General features: G+C 43.6%; 1 non-coding gene across 1 annotated transcript; it reads right to left on the bottom strand.

Annotated features, from left to right (window-relative positions):
- Positions 1-6,681: 6,681 nt before the first annotated feature.
- On the bottom strand, positions 6,682-6,788 carry LOC118485196. The gene has a single exon (XR_004875501.1). It is a non-coding gene; the product is annotated as a small nucleolar RNA R71 (small nucleolar RNA).
- Between the last annotated feature and the right edge of the window lie 1,741 nt (positions 6,789-8,529).

Here is an 8,529-nt window from a genome sequence, read left to right as displayed (position 1 = left end):
TAAATGACCAAACTACCCCTACGGGGCCTAGTTTGTGTTTAAACACGTTTCGGGCATAATGAAAGACACCTTACTGATGTCACAACATATTTGAGGCATAATTAACTTAGGAAACCTGTATATAGCTCTCATGAATACCCGTCACGCTTATTACGCGTACGGTTCGGTTTATGTAACAAGTTTACATAAATTAGCCGAAACGGGTCAAACCTTAACGGTTTTATCTCAAAATCCAGAGTGTGAATAATAAACCCATATTAAACAAGTCTTCAAACTTGTCGGGTCTAAATCACATTCTATCCGGTCTTCGCTTAATCGTGCGTACATACCGTGTCTTTGAAACTAGCCGGTCTAAGCTTAAGCTTAATTAAAGACCCGCTAGGATTCTAATAGGCTATTATAAAACCTTCGTTCCAGATTAGGAGGACCAGTAAAAGCTACGTGCATTTTGCTTATTGTGATTAATACTTGCTCAGGTAAATACTTTTAACTTATTTTCCCTATACGGGCTTGGGTTACGGTATATAGCATACCGCTTGATCGGGCATCAAATCTCCACCGTTAAAGTGGGTAGTTGAATAATTTGATCGGCTCGTTTAAACAGTCTTGTTTACTTTACAGCCTTTGGGGGGTTAATGACCATGTCCCGGATATCCTTGGCATCATCTTACGAGATGGCCACGACCTGAGCACGGGGTGTAGGCGTACACCGTCCGTGTATAACTCTATGATGTGGTGTGTCTATTGATCTTTAACCCGGACAAGATTTGGGCTACTGAACGCATAAGTAACATGTAATTCGTTCACAAGATTATAATATTAAATAATTCTCCCAAGTTAAACAAAAATGTTTATGCCACGTGCATCCAAACCAATTTTCAATCATTTTACAAAATGAGTCAGTTGATTGTATTTACCAGTGTAAACTGACGTATTTTCCCAAAAAGATTAAATGCAGGTACTAAACGAAATGGGCTGGGATTTCTCCTAAGCATCATTAGAAGTCTCGCAAACTCAATATGCCTGAAGTCTGTTGAACCATAAATATAATTTTGTTTCGATCCTACTGTGGATAAACATCCGGATATTATGACTTTGATTACAATAAATAAATTCGGTTGTATCATATTTTAATTTGCTTCCGCTGTGCATTATTATGTTGTGTTGTTTGACTATTACGTTGCCAACCACGTCACGATACTCCCCCACCGGGCCCACCGGTGACACGTGGAAATCGGGGTGTGACAAAGACAATTCAATAATAAACTCCTAAATAAAATTTTCGTTATCTTCTGTAACAGATTCAAGTTACCATGGCTAATCCTAATGGAGAAAATAGTCATACGAGTGAAGACGAATATAATAACGCCCAAGTACATTTAACGGGCGCTCAACTAAAGGCTCTTGTCGACAACGCTGTTCAGGCAGCTCTAGATCGACAATATACCGAATCTCGAAGCAGAACCGTATCCAAACCACCTTCCAAGCCGAAAACACACTCAAAATCCCACAACAAACCCCTGTCAAAGCCCAAGAAGGACGACGATAATCACTCGTCCAATGAAAACAATGTTCGTCGTGAAAGGGAGTATACTGATGCATCCCGTTCCAGGGGCTGCACCTACAAGTACTTTGTGTCTTGTAAACCCCGAGACTTCACGGGGGAGAAAGGTGCCGTCGATTGTATGACGTGGCTGGATGAGATGGACACCGTGGTGGACATCAGTGGCTGTGCGGAAAGGGATGTGGTAAAGTTTGTGTCGCAATCGTTTAAGGGCGAGGCCCTGGCTTGGTGGAGGGCGTTGGTTCAGGCCTCGGGAAAGACTGTGCTATACAGCATGACATGGGAGGAATTCATTACTCTCATCAAAGAAAATTACTGCCCTCAACATGAGGTGGAAAAGATAGAGTCCGATTTTGTATCATTAGTGATGACAAACCTGGACTGCCAAGCCTACTTAACGAGCTTCAACACGATGTCTCGGTTGGTTCCATATCTGGTAACCCTGGAGCCAAGGAGAATCGCTCATTTTATCGGGGGGTTAGAACCCACAATAAAGGCAAGTGTGAAGGCCTCTCGGCCAACGACCTTCAGGTCTGTAACTGACCTCTCTTTGTCCCTCACAATGGACGCGGTCCGACTGAGATCGCTGAGAAACAAAGAGGCCGAGAAGAGGAAGCGTGAGGACGATACCTCACGAAGGTCGGGTAAGAAACACCGTGGGAACGGTGATGGCAAGAGAGGGACAGAGTCGAAGAAAGATGGGCAACAATCCGGAGAGAAGCCCAAGTGCAAAAACTGCCAAAAATTCCACTTTGGGAAATGTAGGCTTGGGTCGAACTCACAGTCTCAGTCGAGGTCGTATACTTGTGGACTGTGCAAGTCCAAGGACCACAAGACTGTGGACTGCAAAAAGATAAAAGATGCGACCTGCTATAACTGCAATGAGAAGGGGCACGTTAAAAGCAACTATCCCAAATTCGCCAAGAAGACAGAAGAAACCAAGAAGAACAATGCTAGAGTCTTCAAGATGGATGTGAAGGAAGCTTTGCAAGACGACAACGTAATCACAGGTACTTTTCTCGTAAATAATATCTTTGCAAGAGTACTTTTTGATTCAGGCGCTGATAAGTCCTTCGTAGACCAAGAATTTTGCAAATTGCTGAATATGCCTGTCAAAACCTTAAATGTGAAATACGAGGTAGAGCTAGCAGACGGCACAGTAGAAACCGTCTTCACTATACTAGATGGATGTGAGATATCCATTAAGAACCACTCTTTTCCACTATCTTTACTCCCCTTCAAACTGGCTGGTTTTGACATCGTTCTGGGTATGGACTGGTTATCCCACAACCAGGCCCAGATCGTCTGCAACAGAAAACAAATAGTGCTAAAGATCCCGACTGGTGAATCGCTCACCATTCCAGGAGATACGCAGTATGGATTGCCCGAGAACGTAACTATGCTCAAGGCTTCAAGATGTTTAAAAAGAGGTTGTGTCATCTACATGGCACAGGTGATTATTGAAGAGCCCAAACCAAAGATAGAAGATATTCACGTCATTTCGGAGTATCCAGAAGTTTTCCCCGAAGATCTACCTGGGTTGCCACCAGATAGGCAAGTGGAATTCAGAATCGATATCATCCCTGGAGCAGCTCCTATTGCTAGGGCACCTTACAGGCTAGCGCCAACAGAAATGAAGGAGTTGAGGACCCAGCTAGATGAACTGTTAGCGAAAGGTTTCATCAAGCCTAGTTCATCTCCCTGGGGAGCACCAGTCCTTTTTGTTAAGAAGAAGGACGGATCGATGCGTCTGTGCATCGACTATCGTGAACTTAATAAGGTCACAATAAAGAATAGATATCCATTGCCAAGGATCGACGATTTGTTTGATCAATTACAAGGGGCTAGCTATTTCTCAAAGATCGACTTGAGGTCGGGCTACCATCAGCTGAAAGTTAGAGATGAAGACGTACATAAAACAGCATTTAGGACTCGTTACGGTCACTACGAGTTCCTAGTGATGCCTTTTGGGCTCACAAATGCACCGGCTGCGTTCATGGATCTCATGAATCGCGTCTGCAAGCCGCACTTAGACAAATTCGTCATCGTGTTCATCGAAGACATTCTTATCTACTCAAAGAACAAAGCTGACCATGAGAAACACCATCGTTGTATTCTCAAATTGCTGCATTGCGAAAAACTCTATGCCAAATTCTCTAAATGCGAATTCTGGCTACGAGAAGTCCAATTTCTTAGACATGTCGTCAGCGAGCGTGGTATCCAGGTGGATCCCGCTAAGGTAGAGGCGGTCATGAATTGGCAAGAGCCAAAGACGCCTACCGAAATTCGTAGTTTCCTGGGGTTGGCAGGATACTACAGGAGATTCATTGAGAATTTTTCAAGGATTGCTGCGCCCTTAACCTCCTTGACCAAGAAGAAGGAAAAGTTTGTTTGGGGCCCTAAGCAGCAAGAGTCCTTTGACATTTTAAAGCAAAAGCTGAGCAACGCTCCTGTGTTGACACTACCGGAAGGTACCGAAGAATTCGTAGTTTACTGCGACGCGTCACACACTGGCATGGGGTGTGTGCTCACTGATGTGTGTAAAATGCAACATATAAAACACATCAATTAAGGCATAAAACTAACCCTTTTTTGGTACTAATGTTGGAAAAAGAGTGTTTTTGTCTTCCTTTTGTATTTTTAGGATGAAATGAGCTCAAAATCACAAAAGAAGCAAAAAGACCACTAATTCTACCATAAATACAAGAAAAGGAACAAAAGTAGACTGCCCGGACCCTCAACGGCACCTCCCAAAGCAAAAAGGAAGAAACAGAGTCTGAACACGCCCCGTGTCCAGCGAACACGGGGGCGTGCCCAGGAAGCAGCAGAAAAGACAAACCAGTAGAAGCTTCCATTGCCCACCACGGGGCCGTGTCCAGCGGGCACGGGGGCGTGGTGAAAGTACAGCAGGCGCATTAATTGTAATTCGCAATTACAATTAATGAGGAGAGAGAGTGTCAGGCGGGCACGGGGCCGTGTCCAGCGGACACGGGGCCGTGTCTAGCCTTCTGTTCAGCCTATAAATAGAGGAGCTTGGCTTCATTCTCTCTCATCCCTTGGCACACCACCTCTCTCACACTTCATCCACCACCCACCACCACCATAACACCATCATCCACCACCATCATCCATTGTCCATCGTAGAGTGTGTGAGTCGTCTCGGGATCCAAGATTGATCGTAAGAGTTCTTGACAATCAAGGCCATGTTTGCCTAAGTCTCTTACATCACTTGGTGAAGACAAGTGTTTAGTATAATACTTTTTATTTTTAATCTTTTGCACTTTTTATTTGGTTTTGTATTAATGACTTTAATAACTAGTTACTTATGTTGAAGGTGATCTTTCCTTATCGTTTGTCCGTGGTGTCTTGGCATTATTTTACTGTCTATATAAAATAAAAGATTTTCACCATTCATATCTCCACGGTCTATATGGAGGTATGTTGGCTACCTGGTCGGGGGTTAAGGGAATGGTTTGGTAAAGGTCTTGCCCTTGTTCAGCGTTTAGAGGTCCTGCTTGGGACCTGGGTCAAATTTAGTAGGATCTCCTTCAATGCCCATAGGTATTGGATGGCGGGGATCCAAACTCTTTGACCCCCTCATAAGTTAACTACTATTAATACTATAACCCGGCTATTTAGGACTGTATCCCTGCTGACTCAGACTACTTAGCTGAGGGTAACGTCACCGCCAGAAGCGGGGCCTACCACAATTTGCATTAATAACTTAATTCATTATCTTTCAATAATCCGACCCTTTAGGATTGTATCCTTGCTGACTCAAACTACTGGGTTGAGGGTAACGTCGCCTTCAAAAGAGGGGCCTACTACAATAACTAAGATAATCTCTTAAACAAGTGCAAAAGTGCGAAAATAATCAAAGGTTATACTAATACACGTGTCGGATCCAAGTGATTCATCTTGTCTATCTGTTTTTATTTTATTTTTATTTTCAGCATTTAGTTAGTTTTTATTTTTCTTAGTTTAAAACATTTTTCTAACTTTTTGATTTGGTTAGACGTTGAGGATAAACCGGTATTAAAAGCTCTTGTGTCCTTGGACGACCTCGGTATCTTACCAACACTATACTACGTCCACGATGGGTGCACTTGCCCATATGTGTGTTTAGTGTTAGTGAATATCGTGTTTTATAAATTTAAAACTTGGCTAAAAGTGTAAAAAGGGCTTAAATATACATCAAAAATATATTACACTACACACGCATCAAGTTTTTGGCGCCGCTGCCGGGGACACAAGGATTTTAAGAAAGTTAGGAATCAACGGCCTAATCATATTTTTATTTTTCTTTAATTTTTTAGGATTTTTTCTTAGATTTTCAGCTTCTGCAGAGCTCAGCACGGGGCCGTGCCTGGTCGGACACGGGCCGTGCTCAGCAAAGTTACTGGCAGTTTTTGTTTTTCAAAGTTACAGAAGGCTGACCACGGGGCCGTGCCGGTGCAACACGGGGCCGTGTCCAACTTCCAGTAACTGGGATCTGGAAAACAATCACTGTATCTCCGACCACGGGGCCGTGTTCGCTCAACACGGGGCCGTGGTGAACCTTCTGACCGACATTCTTTTTTGTTTTTATTGCAGGACTTGGAACCCGACACCATCCTCACGTAGTGTATGAGCTCCAGTTCCGATAAAGACATAAAAGAACCGCTAGAAGAACCCGAACGCTTTCTCAGAAAAAGGTTAAAAGCCAAAAACCAAGAGAAGGTTTCGGGTGATCCACCCCCAATGGCGGACCAACGTACCCTTATGGATTATCTACGGCCCACCGTAGGTAATCTAGGCGCCGCTATCAATGCTCCGAATGTCGAAGCCAATAACTTCGAGCTTCGACCGCATTTGATACAAATGCTCCAAAACTCCGCAACCTTCCACGGGCTTGCGGACGAGGATCCTCATCTACATATAACTAATTTCTTAGAAATATGTGATACCTTTCGGATCAATGGAGCATCAAACGACGCCATACGCCTCCGTATGTTTCCGTTCTCACTAAAAGACCGAGCAAAAGCTTGGCTCAACACCCTCCCAGCTGGATCGGTAAACACCTGGGATGAACTAGCCCAAAAGTTTCTATAAAATATTTCCCTCCTTCTAAAACTGCTAAATTAATGGCTGAAATTAACACATATTCACAAGAGGACGGGGAATCCTTATATGAAACATGGGAAAGGTTCAAGGAGCTATTACGTAAGTGTCCCCATCATGGCCTCGCAATATGGCAACAAGTATCCACTTTCTACAATGGATTGTTGCCACATACTAGGCAGACACTTGATTCTAGCTCCGGGGGACTTTTAGGTAATCGACGCCCACACGAAATATATAATCAAATTGAGGAAATTGCTCAAACCAATTTTCAATGGCACACTCCCCGGGGAAATAAGTCTATCGCCCCGGGCGCCCATAAGGTCGACGAAAGCACCTCTTTACAAGCCCAAATCGAGGCCCTTTCTTCAAAAATAAAAAAATTAGAAATGACAAAAACAGTCTCGGTTATGGCTTGTGAAGGGTGTGGTGGGTCACATGAAAATTGGAGTTGCATGAAAGAAACGGACGATCAACAAGAAATGGTAAACTACATTGATAATAGACCTAGGCCGTCGGGTCCTCCAACGGGAACTTACAACCAAGGATGGCGAAACCACCCAAACCTTGGTTGGAGGGAAACCGGCAATAGTAGTAACCAACAAACCCAACGAGCAAACTTTCAGCAATCAAGAAATGAGTCACAAAATTTCACTCAACAACAAGGTGGACGAGAAAGGCTCGAAGATACTATATCTCGCCTCGTCTCCGACACTGAAAAGAAAAACTCGGAAAGATTTCTACAATTAGAATCTAATTTTAGGAATCAACAAGCTAGCATTCAAAACATAGAAAAACAAATAAATCAACTAGCACAAAATTTTTCCGAGAGACCACAAGGCGCATTACCTAGCAATACCGAAACAAACCCAAAGGCGCAAGTTCACCTCATCACACTACAAAACCGCACCGTAGGGCCTGCAGAAGTACCTCCACCAACGGAAGAAACAATGCCGACACATCTGCAGGAAAAGAACTCTCCCCCATCACCAGAACCTACCAAGGCTCCTCGAGTTCCATACCCCGGTAGGTTAATTCGTCAAAAAACCAATGAGCAATTCGTAAAATTCGAAAGTTTGTTAAAACAATTGCATGTCAATATTCCTTTTATCGAAGTCCTAACCCAAATGCCCAAATACTCTAAATTTATGAGGGACTTCCTTACACATAAAAAGAAAATTGAAAATTTGCAATTAGTTAATTTAGGCGAAGAATGCTCTGCCCTCGTACTCAATAAACTACCCCAAAAGAAAATCGATCCCGGAAGTTTCATGATTCCATGTTCAATAGGGGAATCACCCGTTCGCAATGCCTTGGCCGACTTAGGGGCTAGCATTAACCTCATGCCCTCATCAATGTTCAAAAGGCTTGGCTTGGGAACCACGAGCCCTACAAAAATAAGCATACAACTTGCTGATCGATCAGTCAAATTCCCACAAGGTGTCATCGAGAATGTCTTGGTAAGGGTAAGCAAATTTGTTTATCCCGTTGACTTTGTCATACTCGACATGGAGGAGGACACCGAGGTCCCCCTTATCCTAGGGAGACCCTTCCTTGCCACAACACAAGCAGTGGTAGACATGAATGAAGGGACACTGACTTTGAGGTATGGGGACGATGAGGTGAAGTTCGGAGTTGGGAAGAAAATAGAAGACGACGACCCAATCAATTACATGAAGGTTATTGATTCAAGCTTGGATGCCGCTCTCCGACGGTGTAACTTGGGAAGCAAGGCACTCCACTCAGAAGATATATAACCAGGAATCGGGTCTAGCCAAGGACCCTTATAAACGTGGCGCACCACGGAGGCATTCCGCGGATCTATCCTTAGTTTAGTTTAATCTTTTAATTTTTGCAGAATAAAA

This window comes from Helianthus annuus, chromosome 12 (genome assembly GCF_002127325.2).
Source record: "Helianthus annuus cultivar XRQ/B chromosome 12, HanXRQr2.0-SUNRISE, whole genome shotgun sequence".
Taxonomy (NCBI): Eukaryota; Viridiplantae; Streptophyta; class Magnoliopsida; order Asterales; family Asteraceae; genus Helianthus; species Helianthus annuus.
This window is presented reverse-complemented; position numbering and strand designations above follow the sequence as displayed.